We start from the raw sequence: 19,621 nt of genomic DNA, 5'->3' as shown, positions 1-19,621 counted from the left end.
ACAGCACACAAGCCAACATCCACGCTCAGACAACAACTCACTAGAACAAAGGACCCAATACCCAGCATGAGCCAAACTAACGTAGTTTACAAAATACCATGCAAGGATTGCACAAAACACTATATAGGACAAACAGGAAGACAGCTAACAATCCGCATCCACGAACATCAGCTAGCCACAAAATGACATGACCAGCTATCTCTAGTAGCCATACACTCAGACAACCAGCAACATGAATTTGACTGGGAAAACACCACTATCATAGGACAAGCCAGACAGAGAACAGCCAGAGAATTCCTAGAAGCATGGCATTCATCCCCAAACTCCATCAACAGACACATTGACCTGGACACCATATACAAACCACTACAGCTGAAACTGACACCCGGAAACGGCAAGAACATCCATCAACAGACACATCGACCTGGACCCCAGATACAAATCACTGCAGCTGAAACTGACACCCGGAAGCGGCAAGAACAAACCAATATAAATACCGGAAGAAACATCAAAGCAGCGCTTCACACGAGGCTCCAACAGCACTGATGATGTTCCCTAGCCAGGGAACGAAACGTTTGCAGCAAAAACTTCCAGCTCGGCGAGCAGAACCACAACAACGGATACCCGAGCTACAAATCTTCAATCAGATTTTAGATTTGGATACCAAGGAATTCAGGGATATGGGGATAATGTGAGAAGGTACAGTGGGGGATATCACCCACGTAGAGTGCAGGGTCAAGGGATCAAATGTGAACCTCCAGCTCCCATTTCTCATGCTCATGCATTTTGATATATTCCTTGACAAATTTATTTTTAATGCAATATTCTTGAATTTGGCAGAGGAAGAGTTATATCAAGTGGTGCTTTGACATCAAGAGACACCTGGCTGGTTGATTAAATGGGACCAAAATGACTTCATTGTTGTATCGGTTGAAGAATGTCTTCTGGCTGAATCTTCACTGGGTGCACTCGATCCACCACCACTTCAAACCAAATGCAAGGATAACCACATCCAAAAGACTTGAGGGGAAGAAGGGTTTGCCTGTTGAATTTTGACTTTGGGGCAGAACATCTCATGTCATTGTGGGTACGGGGCGAAAAATGGGAACAGGGTATTGAGTTGGATGATCAGCCGTGAGCGAGTTGAATGGCGGAGTAGGCCTACTCCTGCTTTCATTTTCCATATTTTGATGAGACAAGAACCAGGATTACTTCTGTCCCAACTCCACTCTCAGGATGGAAGCTATCCTGGTTGGGAATTTCATTCGCTGGGTTAACATGGAGACCAGTTCCGTGTCTGACGACAGGCAGTTGGTGAGATTTCCAAGCTGAATGGTCAATGGCTTCAGTGTAGAGCATGACCACAGTGAAAGGAGAATGACTGGGTAAAGAAAGTTGCCTTTCACCCACTTTACAAATTTATTAAATGCCAGAAGCTTGATGGGGCATTAAATTAAACTCCAACTCCTCAGCCCATTATGGTACGGGAGCTCTTCATAGACTGGTCTTCAGTTATATCCCTCCAGAGGAAGGCAGGAAGGGCCTATCTGGATCATCGATACCCCATGTCAGATGGTGGTGCCAGCCTTCAGGCATTAAACCCAGAGAGTGCCAACCTGTGTAGAGTGGGGAATGGTTGAGGCGGGGGGGCATTGAATTCCCATTTGAATTGAAGGGGAACAGGTGAGAACATTGTTAATACAGACTGAGGGGAGTTAAAGTGAAGAAAGAGGAAGACAAATTAACCAGCACAAGGGAAAGTAGAGAACACTGGATGGAGATAATGACTGCCAGGTTGAATTAAGAGCTGGAAAGAAGGATGTCCATTCTGAGATCTTGCCATAAAATTCCCAGAAAACTAAAGGATGTACAATCATCAAATAATGTATGTTAATAATCAACAAGGCACTGGATGGCACTGTTGGAATACTTGCCTGGACACACATACACAAACATACACACACATACAACACACAAATATAGACATACATGCACACACACACATGCATACACACACATTCATATACATACATAGAAACACACACACACGTACAATACACACACAGACACACAACTTAATGAGTTTGCAGATGATACCGAAACCCGTTGTGTAGTGAAGAAGGTTATCCAGAGTACAATGGGACCTGGATCAGATAGTCTAATGGGCTGAGGAGTTGGGATTTAATTTAGATATATGCCAAGTTTTGCATTTTGGTAAGGCAAACCAGGGCAACACTGATAGGACCTTGTGGAGTGTTGCCGAACAAAGGCCTAGGGGTGCAGATGCATAGTTCCTTGAAAGTGTAGTCGCAGGTAAACAGGGTGAAGAAGGTGTTTGCCACACTTGTCTTTATTGGTCAGTGCATTGAGTATAGGAGTGGAGAGGTCATGTTGCAGCTGTGCAAGACATTGGTTAGGCCACTTTTAGAATATTGCATTCAATTCTAGTCTCCCTACTAAAAGAAGGATGTGGTTAAACTTGAAAGGGATAAAAAATGATTTACAAGGATTTTTCCCGGGTTGGAATGTTTGAGGGAGAGGCTGAATAAGCTGGGGTTATTTTCCCTGGAGTGTCAGAGGCTGAGGGGTGATTTTACAGAGGTTTATAAAATCATGAAAGTAATGCATAGGGTGAGTAGCCAAGGTATTTTCCCCAGGACTGGGGAGTCCAAAACAAGAGGGCATAAACTTAAGGTGAGAGGAGAAAGATTTAAAGGAACCTAAGGGATCTTTTCACACAGAGGGTGGTGCGTGTATGGAATGAGCTGCAAGAGGAAGTGGTGGTGGCTGGTACAATTACAACATTTAAAAGGCATCTGGATGGGTGTATGAGTAGGAAGGGTTTAGAGGGATATGAGAAAAGTGCTGGCAAATGGGATTATTTCAGATTGGGATGTTTGGTTGGTGTGGATGAGTTGGACCAGAGGGTCTACTTCCACCCTGTGTGACTTTATGACTCACACGCATACTCACACACGCTTCCACAGAATCAACATGCAGAGTCTTTTGAACATGGGAAGCCTGTTGTGCTACAGTTACCACATGATTCTGACTGCATAAGACCCTTACTTACTGTCTATCATTGTCTTTACCCGCAGAATTCACAGATTGATAAACAATCTGTTGGGTCACTTTATGAACACCCGCTCCCACGCCATCAAGTCCTCAAGTAGGATTTGAACCCAGAGATCCTGATGTGGAGACAGGGACACAAGTGCAGCTCTAACACTCAACCGCATCAAAAGACAAGGCTGCTCACTTAGTTGGCACCCCATCTACCACATGAAACACGCATTTCCATTTAACCTGGTTCGTTGTGGCATTTTCTGGGTTGTTTTGTATGGAAGTGACAAAAGAGGGTGGAGAGGGTGTACTTTTTACATGAGGCATTTTCATAGCACCTTTCACTACCTCAGGACTTTGCAAAATGCTTCAGAGCCAAAGCTTTACATCTATTCCTACACTGCAATGTAGTGTAGGAATAGAACAACAATTTATATACAGCAATATCCTACAAACTGTAATTGTAATAATTACCAGACAAGATGTTGGCTGAGGAATTGATATTGGCCAGGACAGTGGAAGAAAATATACACTTGCAAAATTTACATGCAGTCAGACACATAGGCTCTCTCACACACACATACATACTGCTTCTCTCTCTCTCTCACTCTCTCTCTTACACACACACACACACACACACACACACACAGCTCTCACACGCATTCATATACACAGACACACATTCACACGCATACAACTCCTCTCACACAGTCTCACACACACTTTCTGTCACACACACACAAATTCAGACACATATTCACACACACACATGCTGTCACACAGTCTCACACTCTTATGCTTTCATACACATATTCATACACAGACACATGTTCACACATATGCACACATGCACAGATATGTTCTCACACACACAAACACAATCACTGTCTCACATGCTCACACACAGATATGTTCTTACGCTTTTACATGTAGACACACACAGACATACATTCACACACACATGTGCTCTCACTCATTTTCACACTCACACACACTTATGCATCGCTCCCACATATTCTCATGCACACACTCTCCCTCTCTCTCTCACATATACGCATGCATGTTCACACACACACACACACACGTACCTTCTGACACATGTTCTTGCACACATACACACATGTTCTCACACACACATGCACAGGCACAGAGACATGCATACATACATGTGAATACTATGGTTTGAGATATAGAAACATAGGAATTTAATACAAAAGATGATGTCATTTGATCCATGATACCTATGACAAGAAACAGATCCTGGTTTCTAGCCTTGGAAACAAAATCAGAAATTGCTGGAAAAGCTCAGCAGGTCTGGCAGCATCTGTGGGGAGAAATCAGATTTCTGAGGAAGGGTCACTGGACCTGAAACATTAACTCTGATTTCTCTCCACTGATGCTGCCAGACCTGCTGAGCTTTTCCAGCAATTCTTGTTTTTGCTTCTGATTTAAAGCACCCGCAGTTCTTTTGGTTTTCATCTGGTTTCCAACCCTGAAATTTGCAACATTTCTGAATTGAGGTTGGTAATTGCACCATTTGGTAATATCTGTGAATATTTACAAGGTGCTGTCAATTGTGTTTAATGGTGTCATTTTTTTTAAATCCAGCTGAGGTTGAGTACCCAGAACATTAATACAATCAGCAATTTAATGACAGTGTAAAAGTTGTTAGACTTACTCTTTGTACAGTGGATTATGTGCATAATTTTTAATGCACCCTGAACATTCTTCTACTGGAATTAACTGAAGGACTTTAAAAGATGTCGAAAACAAGTTTGATTTACTGTGTCATATTTAGATTTCACTGACTTGACTCTTCCATTATGAATTAAAACTCCACTTCCTCAAGCCTGTCGGAAATGTTTGCAAATGGTTAGTTTACTTGGAATAAAGATAAGGTGGAAAGGTTCTGTGCACCCAGGATGCAAACAGAAAGCTGATACATATTGAAATTAAATGGGAACCATATTGTTCAACAGTTTTAACTCGCTCTCAATGGTCACATCTTGGGAACTTTATATTACAAAAATAAAAGTGGAGAAAGCCATTCAGCTACCCCAATGCATCGATCTCACCATCTGTTGCAGCTTTCATAGAATCATAGAATCCCTACAGTGTGGAAACAGGCCCTTCAGCCCAACAAGTCTGAGAGGCATGCAGCACAGAAAGAAGCCATCAGTCCCAATGTTTATGGTCCACATGAGTCTCCTCTGACTTTGCGTTATCTCATTCCATCAGAATAATGTTGCTTATCTTTCTGCCTTGTGTGTGCATCAAGCTTCCTTTTAAATGCTGCTGTGCTATTGGCCTGAACTGTTCCTCAGAGTATGTGTTGCTGGAAAAGCGCAGCAGGTCAGGCAGCATCCAAGGAACAGGAAATTGAACATTTCGGGCATAAGTCCTTCGTGAGGAATTATGCCCGAAACGTCGAATTTCCTGTTCCTTGGATGCTGCCTGACCTGCTGCGCTTTTCCAGCAACACATTTTCAGCTCTGATCTCCAGCATCTGCAGACCTCACTTGTTCCTCAGAGTAACAAGCTCCACATTTCCTGACTGAAGCTGTTTCTCTAGAGGTTGCTAATGGATTCATGATATCGGTGGTCTCTAGATCTGGACACCCCCGTTTGGTTTTATTTCTTGGACAATTCCACAGAAGTCCGTCTCACACTCACCTGGAAGTAGACTGTCAGGTGTCGACCTCAAATTAATCATTTTGCAGTTTGTCACCTCACCCAATTCATGGTGTTCACCGCGAGCCGGACAGTAGTGCAATTTTTGCATTCGCATATCTGGTCTTTATTGCTGAGTAACCAAGACAAAGGATGTGACTGTCTCCCTTAAGCTCATGAATATACTTCCTAAAATGATAAAGTACAAGCTGAGGTCAATGCATATACCGAGCTTTCCAAAGAACTTTCTAATCCGTCTCAATTCCCACATTCTTTCTTCACAATCCGAAAAATGTAAGTTAAAAATCACACAACACCAGGTTACAGTCCAATAGGTTTATTTGGAAGCACTAGCTTTCTGAACGCTGCTCCTTCATCAGGTGGTTGTGGAGAATAAGATTGTAAGACACAGAATTTATAGCAACAGTTTACAGTGTGATGTAACTAAAATTATATATTGAAAAAGACTTGGATTGTTTAAGTCTCTCATCTGTTAGAATGACCATGTTGGTTGCAGTTCTTTCATGTGTAAATCACAGAACCTTTTCAAAAGTTACATTCTCAAGTGAACTTTAGCAATTGGTGTCATGTTGGCCCAGATAGTGTATTGAAGGTGTGAGCTTCCTTGTGTGAGGCTGTCTGTGCTATAATGGTCAGACTAAAAGTTTGAGCCTTCAAATAGTCATCTAGTTCCCTTTTGAAAGTTACTTTTGTATCTGCTATAATCACCCTTTCAGAATGTGCATTACACCACAATGCGCATACAAATTTCAGTTCATCATCTCTCAACTTCCTTTAACATTTAACTTGCATATGTGTCATCTGCTGACCTTCCTCCGAGTGAAGGAAGCAGCTGGAGTGGAAGCTTCTGTGAAGATAGCAGGAGTCAGGCAGCAAGGCTGGGCAACCCATTTTACAAGGGACAGTGTGATGATGGCACATTGTGCCAGTCAGGAGGTGATGGCCCAGTGGTACGATTGCTTGTCTGTTAATCCAGAGACCCAGGTAATGCTCTAGGGGCCTGAGTTCAAATCCTGCCATAGCAAGTATTTGAATTCCAAAACACATCCGGAGTCAAATAATGACCATGAAATTATTGCAGAATATTTTGGGAGGAAAGCCCATCTGGTTCAGTAATGTCCTTTTGGGAGTGAAACTGCCATCTATTCCCAGTCGAGCCTATATGTGACTCTTGACACACAGTAAAGTGGCATTACTTAAAATGTGACCTTAGCATTGTCTTGTACAGCCACAACATGATGTCCCAACTCTTATACTCAATGCTATGACCTAAGGCGTGTGTGTGAAATGCCTTCTTCACCAACCTTCTACCTGTAATGCCATTTTCAAGGAACTATGTACCGTATCCCTTGGTCTCTCAATTGACAACCCCCCCCCCCCCACCCCCCACCCCCGCCCCCCCCAACCAGGGCCCGAACATTACCTGTGTAAGTCCTGCCCTGGTTTGCCTTACCAAAATGCAACACCTCGCATTTATCAAAATTTTTAAAAAGTGCTGGATGTCTTGAAACACGTAAAGGTGGATAATCCCCAGCACCTGATCAGGTGAATCCTAGAACTCTACAGGAAGCTGGGGAAGTGATTGCTGAGCCTCTTGCTGGGATATTTGTATCATTGATAGTCATAGGTGAGGTGCCGGAAGACTGGAGCTTGGCTAATGTGGTGCGATTATTTAAGAAAGATAGTAAGGACAAGCCAGGGAACTGTAGACCAGTGAGCCTGATGCCGGTGGTGGGCAAGTTGTAGAAGACAGAGGATGGTGGTGGAGGGTTGTTTTTCAGACTGGAGGACTGTAACCAGTGGAGTGCCACAGGGATCGTTACTAGATCCTCTACTTTTTGTCATTTATATAAATGATTTGGATGTGAGCATAAGAGGTATGGTTAATAAGTTTGCAGATGACACCAAAATTGGAGGTGTAGTGGACAGCGAAGAAGGTGACCTCAGATTACAACAGGATCTTGATCAGATGGGCCAATGGGCTGAGGAGTGGCATTTAATTTAGATAAATGCGAGGTGCTGCATTTTGGGAAAGCAAATCTTAGCAGGACTTATACACTTAATGATAAGGTCCTAAGGAGTATTGCTGAACAAAGAGGCCTTGAAGTGCATGTTCATAGCTCCTTGAAAGTGGAGTCACAGCTAGATAGGATAATGAAGAAGGCGTTTGGTATACTTTCCTTCATTGGTCGGAGCATTGAGAACAGGAGTCGGAAGGTCATATTGCAGCTGCGCAGACATTGGTTAGGCCACTTTTGGAATATTGCGTGCAATTCTGGTCTCCTTCCTATTGGTAGGATATTGTGAAACTTGAAAGGATTCAGAAAAAATTTACAAGGATGTTGCAAGGGTTGGAGGATTTGAGCTACAGGGAGAGGCTGAATAGGCTGGGGTTGTTTTCCTTGGAGTGTCAAAGGCTGAGGTGTGACCTCATAGGGGTTTATAAAATCATGAGGGGCATGGATAGGATAAATAGACAACGTTGTTGTGGTTCTGTTTGCCGAGCTGGGAGTTTTTGTTGCAAACGTTTCGCCCCCTTTCTAGACATCCTCAGTGCTTGGGAGCATCCTGTGAAGAGCTTCTGTGATGATTCCTCCGGCATTTATAGTGGTGTGTCTCTGCCGCTTCCGGTTGTCAGTTGCTGTCCGCTGCAGTGGCCGGTATATTGGGTCTAGGTCGATGTGTTTGTTGATAGAATTTGTGGATGAGTGCCATGCCTCTAAGAATTCCCTGGCTGTTCTCTGTTTGGCCTGCCCTATAATCGTGGTGTTGTCCCAATCGAGTTCATGCTGTTTGTCATCTGAGTGTGTGGCTACTAAGGATAGCTGGTCGTGTCGTTTCGTGGCTAGTTGGTGTTCATGGATGCGGGTAGTTAGCTGTCTTCCGGTTTGTCCTATGTAATGTTTTGTGCAGTCCTTGCATGGGATTTTGTACACTACATTGGTTTTGCTCATGCTGGGTATCGGGTCCTTTGTCCTGGTGAGTTATTGTCTGAGAGTGGCTGTTGGTTTGTGTGCTGTTATGAGTCCTAGTGGTCACAGTAGTCTGGCTGTCAGTTCCGAAATGTTCCTGATGTATGGTAGTGTGGCCAGTCCTTTGGGTTATGGCATGTCCTCGTTCCATTGTCTTTCCCTTAGGCATCTGTTGATGAAATTGCACGGGTATCCGTTTTTGATGAGTACCATGTATAGGTGTTCTTCTTCCTCTTTTTGCAGTTCTGGCGTACTGCAGTGTGTTTTGGCCCTTTTGAATAGTGTCTTGATGCAACTTTGTTTGTGTGGGTTGGGGTGGTTGCTTTCATAGTTCAGGACTTTGTGTGTGTGGCTTTCCTGTATACCTTCGAGTTGGACCGAAATGTCTGTTTCCATGCTGTGCATCTCTATGGCTCTAAACTCCATTTTCCATTTCTCTGCCCATTGGCCCAGTTGCTCAAGATCCATTTTACTATTCAAAATCCTTCTTCACTGTCCACTATACCACCAATTTTGATGTCATCCATAATCTTACTAAAAAATGCTGGCTATATCCCATGAAAGAATAAAAAGGAAAAATTCTCTGACAGAGATAAGCTGGATTAAGGGTAGCACAAATGGTGGTGCTGTTATGTTGGCAATCATTGCCCCTAGTGTGCCCGTCTATGGACCAGGTGGTTGCCCATGGCTAACTGCATGATGTTTGACGATTTCCCACTGACAAGGACAATGAGGCAGTCTATTTTGAAAGGGAGTTATAAGGCAACATTAGCAAAAGTGAAAATTGTAATCCCTTATAGGCTTAATGAGTTTTGTCGACCCGTCATGTTATTAATATCTGGGGGATTTACTGATAAATCCAGAGGATGTAGCCTGCTTACAGTTACCATTTGATGTGTGTCGTGGGGCATTCAATCACATTTAATACCCAGATTTACTGCACGTCAATCCAGGATGTGAAAAATAGTCGGTATATGTGTTGTTGATTAACTACTTGTTAGCGGTTTCTGCTTTTGTTCAAATCTGTGGAATCCTGTGGCTTTGTTCCTTTAGCAAGCCCGCAGAGCTCACCGTTTGCTTACTTTCAAAATAAAGGTCGCTAACCAGATCATAGCATAATTTGGTGAGTTGTGTTCGGAGTCACAAAATAAAGTTGTCAGTCTAGTCTGAGATTATAACAGGCTTGGTGCTAAGTTTCCAACTGCTGGCAAAATGGCGGACTGGTAAGATGTTGGCATCTCTCCCACATCCATTTCAATTTCTTGCACAACTTTCCAAGCTTCCTGCAAAGGCTCAGTAAAACACAATCATTTGTCAATATTTTCTCAATTAAAATTCTCCTAATTATGGACACTGCTATTAGATCTCAGTTTACTTGTCACTGATGGGATTTTATTAACATTTAAGATTTCAATGGCTTCAATATCCCTTGGTGGCCAGATCTTGTTTGATTGTATTAACATACTGTTGTTTTCCCTGTGTTATACTAACTGTATTTCCATCCAGAACCCTCCCTCAGGTGTTGTTGCTTCAAAGTACTATCATGCTTGAACTAAAATTTGCTTGCACAGCAAATACCTCTCTTGTGACAGATGATTCGTGCTGCACAGAACAGAACACACATTGGGAATACATTTGGTGCCGAATTGAGCAGAGTGGAGTGTAGACAGTCAAGCTTTCTGTCATTTTTACCATGCAGAATGGGCGAGCAGTATTATGAACTTACTAGCGCTTTGTTCAACATTCTACTTAACAGCTGCAGAACACACGAAAACGTATCAACAGCCGTTATACGGGGCAGTTATTGACTAGTTCGGGTTATGTGAAAGGATGGATTAGTCCAGTGTAAAATATGGTAATAGGTTTTATTATTGCATATTTCCATTCTAAGCAGCTTAATGCCAACAGTTTATTTGCAAACATTCGACATGGGACAATGTAAATTTATGAACCCTTTACGAGACAGAGTTGTGGATAATAATGGATGGAAATTTATGTTGTGAAGTGCACAAAGCAAATAGAAATCCTATTCAGTGGATGTGGGCACTGTTTATGTTAATTTAAGAAAGCAAGCTGCCTTCTTGAACCATTGCATTACATAGAACATAGAAACATACAGCAGAACAGGCCCTTCGGTCCAAGATTACTCCTAATCTAAAACAAAATAACCTAACATACGCACCCCTCAATTCACTGCTGTCTATGTGCATGTCCAGCAGTCACTCACATGCCCGTAATGACTCTGTTTCTATCACCACCACTGGCATTCCATGCATTCACAGCTCTCTGGTAAAGCCCTCTGACGTCTCCTCTATACCTTCTTAAAACTATGACTCCTTGTACTAGTCAATCCTGCCCTGGGGAAAAGTCTCTGGTTAGTGACTCTATCCATGCCTCTTATTACCTTGTATACCTCAATCTGGTCACCGCTCTTCCTGCTTCTCTCCAGAGAGAAAAGTCTGAGCTTAGTCAACCTCTCTTCATAAGACAAGCCCTCCAGTCTAGGCAGCATCCTGGTAAACCTTCTTTGCACCCTCTCCAAAGCCTCTGTATCTTTTCTATAGTAGGGCGACCAGAACTGGGTACAATATTCCAAATGTGGTCTCACCAGGGACTTGTAGAGCTGCAGCAAAACCTCCTGGCTCTTAAACTCTATCCTCTGTTAATGAAAGCCAAAAAAATATATGCTTTCTTAACCACCCTATTCACTTGGGTGGCAACTTTGAAGGATCTATGCAAATGAACACCAAGATCCCTCTCTTCCTCCACAATGCCAAGAATTCTGTCTTTAATCCTATATTCAGCATTCAAGTTCAGCCTTCCAAAATTCATCACTTTGCATTTAACCAGGTTGAACGCTATCTGCCATTTCTCAGCCCAGCTCTGCATCCTATGTCACGTTGCAGCCTGCAATAGCCCTCTATACTATCAATGACACCTCCAACCTTTGTGTCATCGGCAAATTTACTAACCCACCTCTCAACCTTCTCATCCAAGTCATTTATAAAAACTACAAAGAGCAGAGGCCCAAGAATAGAGCCCTGTGGGACACCATTCACCACTGACCTCCAGGCAGAATACTTTCCATTCACAACCACTCTGCTTCTGTCAGCCAACTCATTCTGAATCCAGTCAAATCTCCCTGTATCCCATACCTCCTGACTTTATGAATGAGCCTACCATTGGGAACCTTAATAAATGCCTTGCTGAAGTCCAGATACACAATATCCATTGCTCAACCTTCATCAACCTGTCTCATCACCTCCTCAAAGAACTCAAGAAGATTGTGAGGCATGACATGCCCCTCACAAAGCCATGCTGACTGCCTTTAATCACGCTATGTTTTTCTAAACAGTCATAAATCCTATCCCCCAGAATTCTTTCCAAACCCTTGCTGACCATAGAAGCAAGACTGACTGGTCTGTAATTGCCGGGGATTTCCCTATTACCCTTCTTGAAAAGAGGAACAACATTTGCAAAGATCTTCGCCATTGACTTAGCAACCTCCTTTTCCGTTCCTGGAGTAACCGAGGATAAATCTGGTCTGGCCCTGGGGATTTATCGACCTTAATGTTTGCCAAAATTTCCAGCATATCAACTTCATCACTCTTGATCTGTTCAAGCCTGTTTCCCAGCTTTCTCAAAGTTTTCATTCACAACAAGGTCCCTTTCCTTAGTGAAAACCAAAGCAAAAAACTCATTTAGGGCTTCCCTTATCTGCTCAGACTCCACACACAAGTTCCCTTTGCTATCTCTGATTGGCCCTACCTTCTCCCTGATGATTCTCTTATTCCTCACACATGAGTAAAATGCCTTTGGGTTCTCTCTAATCCTTCCTGCCAAGCCTTTTTCATGCCCCTTTCTGGCTCTCCTCAGTCCATTTCTGAGTTTCATTCTAATAAGCCTGTAGTCCTCTGAAGCTGTACTAGATCCTTGCTTCCTCCCCCTTACGTAAGCTGCCTTCTTCCTTTTGATGAGAAGCTCCTCTGTTCTTGTCATCCAAGGTTCTTTAATCTTACCCCTTCATGCCTGTCTCAGAGGAACAAATTTATGCATCACTCACAATTGCTCCTTAAACAGTCTCCACATGTCTGCTGTAGCCTTTCCATGGAACAATTGCTCCCAGTCTGTACTTCCCAATTCCTGTCTGATAGCATCATAATTTCCTTTTCCCTCAAGTAATCTTCCAGTGATAACTGCTCCTTTCCCTCTCCAAGGCTATGGTAAATGTGAGACAGTTGTGGTCACTGGCACCAAAGTGTTCTCCCACCGGGAGATCTGATACCTGTCCTGGCTCATTGCCGAGCACCAAATCCAAAATGGCCTCTTCCTTCATCGGCCTGTCTTCATACTGAGTAAGGAAAGCCTCCTGAACACATCTGACAAAAACAGCTCCATCCAAACCATCTGCACTATTGAGATTCCAGTCAATATTGATAAAGTTGAAGTCATCAATAACAGCAACCCTGTTACATTTGCATTTTTCCAAAATCCACCGGCCTGAGAATCCTTCAATCTCTCTACTGGTATTAGGGGGTCTGTTGAAAACCCCCAATGCGGTGGCTGTTCCCTTGCTGTTCCTAACTTCCACCCATGCTGACTCAGTAGACAAACCTTCCTCAACAACCTTCATTTCTGTAGCTGTGACACACTCTCTGATTAGCAATGCTACATCCCTCCACTTTTTCTACCCTCCCTGTTCTTTTTAAACATTCTAAACCCTGGAACATCGAGCAACCATTCCTGTCCCTGTGAAACCCACGTCTCCGTTATGGCCACAACATCATAGTCCCAAGTACTGATCCATGCTCGAAGTTCATCACTCTTATTTCTGAAACTCCTTGCATTAAAGCACACATTAACCAATCCTTTTGTTTCATCACATGAAAAATCTTCTTGACAGACTCACTATATCCTGTCACTGCCCCATCTACAACTACCCCCCTCTCAGATATGTAGTTTTAGTTTCCACCCCCTTGCCAAACTTGTTTAAACCCTCTCAAACCACACAAACAAATCTCCCACTTTCCCAAATTTTTCCCCATTACTTTCCCCCATTTACCACATATAGTGGGAAACTCATCGTAGACTGAATGTTCTCAGTGATTAAGGTAGGGGCAGGTTGTTTGTCTAGTTTAAAATGTGTTTTGATTATCTGAACTTCCAAAATATATTTGGTTTTTAAGTTATTACTTAGGAGGATGTGGGCTTTATTGGCATTTATAGCCATTCCTAATTGCCCTTGAATTGCTGTGTATTGCTGTGTTTCTAGGGCAGATTGGGGTAGCTGAGTGGTTAGCACTGTTATCACACAGCACCAGGGTCCTCAGTTTGGTTGTACCTTTGGGTTATTGTGTGGAGATTGCATGTTCCCCCCTGTGTTTGTGTGGAGATTGCATGTTCTCCCTGTGTCTGTGTGGATTTATTCCAGCTGCTCTTGTTTCCACCCACAGTGCAAAGATGTGCAGGTTAGGGTGGATTGGACCTGCTAAGTTACCCATAGTACCCAGGCTAGGTGGGTTAACCATGGATAAATGCAGAGTTGTGAGGATAGGGGTAGGGGAGGTGATTCTGGGTGGGATGTTCTTCAGCAGATTGGTGTAGACTCAATGGGCTGTTTCTATACTTTAGGAATTCTGTGTAGGCCATTCCTTTCCAAAATGACATTGGTGAATTAAATAGGTTTTTGCAATAATTGGTAATTATACTGTGGTCACCATTACTAAAACTAGCTTTATATTTCAGATTTATACACTTAATTTAAATTCCATGGGATCGAGCCACATGTTTCCCAACATTAACCCAGGCCTTTGGTTTACTAGCCTAGTGATGGCACCAGCACCATCTCCACATTCTTGAACTCCATTTATGTGCAACAAATGACAATAACTGAGAGCAGTTCTGAGTCTCTACGGTCAATCCACCAGCTACCAAGTGATCCATGAAGATATCAGAGACAAAAACTTCACCTGAGATGGTGCAACATCCATTCTGTTGTTCATTTTTATTTCATCTTTTAATTGTAATAACGATACTAATTCAGAAGATGTCCAATTTGCTACTTCTTTTTACATTTCTAAACTGACTCTGCAAGAATTGCTATTTCCTCATTTGTACCTTCAACACAATTAAGAGGATCTTCCATAGAGGAATTTCAACTTCAGCAGCACCTTATAAACACACTAATGCCACCACCTAGATGGACGTGGACAACAAATGCATGGGAGCACCATCAGCCACGAGTAGCCTCAATCTGCACAGAAATTATATCATTATTCCTTCGCTGTCAAGAAGTTAACTTCCCTGGAGTTCCCTTCCCAACATCCCTGTGGGTGTTGTGATACCACATGCCAAGCTGCAATTGACCATCACTTCAGGACATTAGTGAGGCCTCTTCTGGAGTACTGTGTCCAGTCCTGGTCACCCTGTAATTGGAAGGACATTATTAAACTGAAGAGAGTTCTGGAAAGATTTACCAGGATGTGGAGGGTCTGAGATATAAAAATAAACTGGAAAGACTGGGATTTCTTTCACCAGAGTGTAAGAGGTTGAGAGGTGACCTTATATAAAATCATGAGGGCAATTGATAAGATGAATAGCAGGTGCTTTTTTTTTCCAAGGTTGGGGGAGTTCAAAACTAGGGGGCATATTTTTAAGGTTAAAAGACGTTTTTAAAAGGACCCGATGGGCAATGTTTTTACACAAAGAGTCGTTTGTGTGTGGAATAAACGGCCAGCAAAAGTGGTAGACTCAGATACACTTATAACAGTTAAATTCATGAGATGCAAAGGTTTGGAGGGATGTGGGCCAAGCACAGGCAGGTGTCATTAGTTTAGTTTGGAAATATTGTTAGCATGGACTGGTTGGACCGAAGGGTCTGTTTCCGTGCTGTCTGACTCTATGACCTAGAAAGGGTTGTCTCGTTCTTGTCTCTGATAGAAAAGGCAATATCCTCTCAGTGTTCACCCTGTGAACTCCTCTCAAGGTATGGTATGTCTCAACATGATCACCTCTCTCAGTCTTCAAAATTCCAGTGGATACAAAGCCCAACTTGTCCCAAGTATTCCTGAGAAGGAAACCCGATCATAGGAATCAGCCCAGGGAACCTTCTCTGATCGCCTCCCAATGCAATGATCTTCCTTCTGAAATATGGAAACTGTATGCAATACCCTAGATGTGGTCTCAACCCCAATCCCCTACACAGACCACCCCTGCTTTCATCAAAGCAAAATGCTGCAGATGCTGGAAATTTAAAATAAACACAGAGAAAACTGGAGCAACTCAATAGGTCTGGCAGCATCTGTGGAGAGAGAAAAACACTTAACATTTTGAGTCCAGTACGACTTTTCAACAGAACTGGAGTTCCTCCGTTCTGAAGAAGTCATTTCAGATTTGAAATGTTAATTTTATTCCTCTCCTGCCTCTACTTTTGTAGTCTATTTCCCTTGCAATACATAATAACATTCCATTTTCCTTCCTAATTATTACTTGCAAACTAACTTACTGTGACTCATTTGCCTTATACCTGGATCCCTTTGTGCCTCAGTGGTCCACAGCTTGTTTCTGTCTAAATAACATGTTGCTTTTTTAATCTTCCTGCCAAAATGGGCAAATTCTCACTTTCTGATGCTATTGTCCATCTGCTAATGTTTTTGCTCACTCTCTAAACCAATCGATACACCATTGCAGACTTTGTATCTCTTCTTCACCATTTACTCTCCTACCTATCTGCATGTCATCAGCAAATCTGACAATCTTCAAAATCCAACAGATGTTGTGTAAGAGCACCTTAGCTGTCAGAACAGGGATCCAAGCTATCTGTCTCTACTGTCAAAGTAAAGAGCTAAGCTTAATGCTTGCAGGAGGTTATGCAAATTTTGTACTAGCAGACTCATGATTCTATTCCAATGCTTTTCTTTATGGCTTATTCAAGGGTGCTGGCTGGACAGCGACATTTGCAATTGTGTGATCAAGAGATCTTCATGATAACCTCCTTGCCTTCTTCATTATGGGTGACCTGGGATTACTAGGTGCCACCGCTGGATTGGAAGCCAAGTCCCTGTGCCCGATCTGCAAACACATGGGGCAGGGAGAGATTGAAAGGCTGGGTAGATGGGATGATTGGAGGTCTGTGCACTTCCTCCATTGCCTTCACTGCACCTCTGAGTGCTCCAGTTAAAATTTTGCAATTTACCTTTCAGAATAAACTCTCCATATTTTGTTTGAAAGGCAGGGGCTTCCATGAATCATAGAGTCCCAATACTTGGTCCATGAGTCCATACTAACCCTCCAAAGAGCAGACCAACCACTCCAGTAACCCTGCCTTTCCCAAGGCCAACTTACATATCTTTGGACTATAGGAGGAAACCGGAGCACCCAGAGGATATCCATGTAGGCATTTGGGACAATGTGCAAATTCCACACAGACAGTCACCCAAGGTTGGAATCGAGCCCAGGTCCCTGGGGCTGTGAGGCAGTGGTGCTAACCACTGAGCCACCATACCAGCAATCATAATTACTCTTGCAGATTCAATCCCCACTATTGTGCAGAATGCAGCACCTCACAACCCCGTGGAAGACGCTGCCTGCTGAGCACTGAAAGACATCTCTGGATTATCAAGGCACTGCCATCCTTATCCCCTCAGATGATTTTTCAATTTGCTCTTGAAAACCACCCATGCATCTGCCTCCAATACTGTGTTAAATTATTCTCTGTTTTGTTATGCGAGTCTGGCAACTGATCCATGTTCTCTGTGTTTGATTGGTTAAGTCTGGGTGTGGTCACTGAGAAAAATTGAGAAAGCTGTCCAAAGAGCTGGAAACCTGAACTGATCATGGAGCAGACATCTTAAAGCATTGTGAATTAAGCCCAGTACACAGAGTCATACCCTGGGCTGAAACGGACCCTTCAATCCAACCAGTCCGTGCTGACCATAACCCCAAACTAAACTAGTCTGACCTGCCTGTTTCTAGCCCATATCCCTCCAAACATTTCCCATTCATGTACTTATCCAAATGTCTTTTAAACATTACAACTGTACAGCATCCACCACTTCCTTAGGAAGTTCATTCCACATGCGAACCAACATCTAATTAAAGGTTTGCCCCTCATCCTAAATCTCTCTCCTCTCACCGTAGAAATGTGCCCCGCAGTCTGGAACGTCCTCAACCTTGGGAAAAGACAACAACCATTAACCCTGACGCATAACCTTCTCTGTGCTCTCAGGCAGGAGAGTTCAGCTCCTGACCACTCACTGCCCTAAAAGAATTTTCAGCATGTCATTAGATCTGGGCCCTCTGGTTCTCAAACCTTCTGTCAATGAAAGCGGTTCCTGCCCATCCTCTCTGTCCAGCCTCACGGTGATTTTGAATTTCTCCATCAAACCCTCTTCTTTACCTTCACATCTTTGAAGATTCCTATGGATCAGAGAGTGTTGATGTGTAGCCTAGGTAGCAAATCAGGAAGCAGATGATCGTAATTTGTCGTGATCTTGAGCGTGGACCTAAATGAGAGTGAAATCACTGACTGATTGCTTTTAATTTTAACCTTATATTCATGCATACACTTGTCAGCCACTTAATAGGACAAATTGGTGGAAGCGAAGTACAAGCTATAATTAATTGGAATATTCTATACCTGGCGCACACAGTCTGCATTGAAGCTAAGCTACCCTAGGTTAATGATTGATGTTAATTTAGCTTTCTCCTGTTCTCAGGCTCATTAGCTTCTGAAATACCCACTGACGTCAGCAAGAATTTAGTTTAAACAAAATCCAGAAATAAACCAGAGTGGTACAAATAAAACACTTGCAGCTGCTTATTTTTTATTTAGAAAAGATCTGTGCTTACTGTAATATTTGCTGCTTAACCATTAATGGATGACATTCAAGAATTCAACTGTGCAAAACTGCAACAATTGAACATAAACCAAATAATTCACAATAGCTAATGGAAGAAACGTAGGGATGCAAGCAAGATTTTCAATGCAGGAAAGACATCTGACACTCATTGTGAAGAGATACTGTCTGTTCAGCTCTCAATTAATATCAAGGTTTACAGGATTGTAAAAATCAAATCAACTTTGTAAGCTGTCAAATTAAATCCTTTGTGAGTTATACTGGTAAATCAGACAAAAATGGCTTTCAAAATGCCATTGACTTTCTACTAAGAAAATTTATTTAACAGGTGATATCAGTTTCTGTTTCAAATTATTTTATCTATGACATGTTCTCAGCATGCAGGAGTTGCTGAAATGCTCTTTTCTGTTGCACTCAGAATTTTCACCAATCTGTTGTTGGAGTGGTGAAGGCAGTGCTAGGGAGTAGTCTTCCAGAGCTGCTGCTGTAGTTGTGGTGATTCTAAAGGGAAGGGAATTGTACTTTTAGCCCTAAGCACAGTTACTGAACTTGGAGAGAGGGAGCCATGTTCCAGATCACCAGGAGCAGGAGTCAGAGTGAGTCAAACTCCAGATAAGACAGCCTCCCCTCACGATCTTCTGTGTGCAGTTGTGTTCAGTGAAACGTGTTAATGTTGACTCAGGTGCAGATGGATCTCAACTTACAACATGGTGGAAGCAGTGATCATACCCATAGAACCAAGGCAAGAGGTAAGAGCCAAGATTGAAGTGACTGTACATAGTGAGGCAAGTCTCAATGATCCACAGTCAGAGGTGGAGGAGATGCCCAAAGCAAAGTGAAGCTCAGCGATGGAAGGGAACAGCTTTTAATTTTGAGGCATATCCAGGCAATCATAAATGGGAATGGGAAACACTGCACAAAACCTGAATAATGTGCTGGGAAAGGTTCAGGGCTAAGAAATAGGAAGAAAGCAATTGGTCATCAATACAGTATTAAGAAACTCAATATTATTGACAGAAATGGAGGAGAAACGAGGGC

This window comes from Hemiscyllium ocellatum, chromosome 42, assembly GCF_020745735.1.
Source record: "Hemiscyllium ocellatum isolate sHemOce1 chromosome 42, sHemOce1.pat.X.cur, whole genome shotgun sequence".
Classification (NCBI taxonomy): Eukaryota; Metazoa; Chordata; class Chondrichthyes; order Orectolobiformes; family Hemiscylliidae; genus Hemiscyllium; species Hemiscyllium ocellatum.
This window is presented reverse-complemented; position numbering follows the sequence as displayed.